The following is a 1,622-nucleotide window of genomic DNA, read 5'->3' as shown; positions in this document are numbered from 1 at the left end:
TTATCCGTGCAATCCACACCAGCCTCTCCACTGCACCACCATGACCCTGCTGCATCATCAACGCTGGTTGTTGTATTTATACTCGGTTTCTATAATATAAATTAGTGTATTATTAATACTGGGGCGTAGCCCCAGTATATAGGGGCGACGCCCCTATTACCGGAGCTCTAGCACTGCATACTGTGTCCGGTTACCGGAGCTCTAGACACTTCCTTAATGGCATTCTTCATACCAAAAGAGATGGAACAGATCCCACAAAATTATCTTTAAAAAACTCTAACCTGGAGATAAATAAAGAAAATATATAATAGTAATACTTCTCCTTACTTCTTTCTCAACAGGTCTAGATATGTAGTCTGTCATTAAACCTATCTCAGTTGATTTAACTCTACACCCACTCAAAATCCCCAAAAGCTGCCTAGTCAGCAGTTCAATGCATAATAATTAAATTTTACGCCCACTCAAAACTAGATAGATAGGTTGTGGCTCAGTTAAGGCCTGGTTTCCATATATGGCTGTTGTATGGATTTTGTGGTTAGCATACAACTGTTGTAGAGATAGACCTGGGTTCTAACTCCATAATTGTTGCAACATTGTTGTAAGGCTGTTGTAGGGGCTATATGGAAACCAGTGACTGATGCAAAGTTGCCCAGTACATAAAACAGTGAGTACCAATGGTGTACTGGAGCTAAGAATTTATCTGAGCTGAAGGAATGCACTCAGTCTTGTAGTCCTGCCAGTCAGACCAAACTGGTCTGGCTCTTGGTTCTAAAACACTGAAGACATTTACAAAATCATAAAACACTCAGTACAAAACAATTGCTGGCATATACATGCACAATCTCCCAATGTGTCCTAAATGGTCTGCTAATATTCCTATGGTAATGACAAGAAAGCACTTCTGGACTCCTAATTTTAAATCATGGATACTTAAACACGTTGTAAATGTGTAAACACGTTATTATACTAATAATTTGCACTCGTTGAATAAATTTAACATCCAAACAGAGTGAAATTACAAGTTAGTTCATTGCAAGTACTTTATTCTAATGTCATTAGCAACCTCCCTCTCTCCCATTGCATCTAGTGCTGCTACTAATGATATCCAGTTTGATCCACCTCCTCTTGTCTCTCTTACTCCATCCTCTCCCTTTAGCCAGGAAGATAGACACTCTATTAGACACTTCTTTAACTTTCCTTTACTTTCTTCTTCAATTGCTTTTAGTGTACGCTCATATAATCCTAAGTACAGACCCAACTGATACCAATCACTGTAATCAAACTGATGATTTGATGTTAATTCTTGAAGGACTGTAGCAAGATCCCTAATATCTACATGTATGTATATAAATAATAATAACACTATATGCTCTCTTAGTCTTACCAAGCAGTTTATCAGTCTGTGATTCTTGTACTTCATCATTAATCTTACGTACATCAATATCTATACAATATAAATAACAATAATACTTGATAGATCTATATACACACATAGTTCAATAATGCATGATGTGTATGTATACACATCTTACTAGACTGCACATGTCCTTTTGCCCTTTTGATGGTGGGTCCCAGTGACTCGTCCTTCTAATTTCATTTAGTAAAAGATTATACCTGTTACT

The 1,622-nt window shown here is 37.2% G+C and overlaps 1 long non-coding RNA gene across 1 annotated transcript; it reads right to left on the bottom strand.

Moving 5' to 3' along the window:
- Nucleotides 1-961: 961 nt before the first annotated feature.
- LOC109589863 (uncharacterized) lies at nt 962-1,621 on the bottom strand. The gene is made up of 3 exons (XR_002188980.1): nt 1,533-1,621; nt 1,385-1,444; nt 962-1,332 (listed from the first exon to the last, which is right to left on the bottom strand). It is a non-coding gene; the product is annotated as an uncharacterized LOC109589863 (long non-coding RNA).
- Between the last annotated feature and the right edge of the window lies 1 nt (nt 1,622).

This window comes from Amphimedon queenslandica, unplaced genomic scaffold (assembly GCF_000090795.2).
Source record: "Amphimedon queenslandica unplaced genomic scaffold, v1.1 AMPQUscaffold_10796, whole genome shotgun sequence".
Classification (NCBI taxonomy): domain Eukaryota; kingdom Metazoa; phylum Porifera; class Demospongiae; order Haplosclerida; family Niphatidae; genus Amphimedon; species Amphimedon queenslandica.
This window is presented reverse-complemented; position numbering and strand designations above follow the sequence as displayed.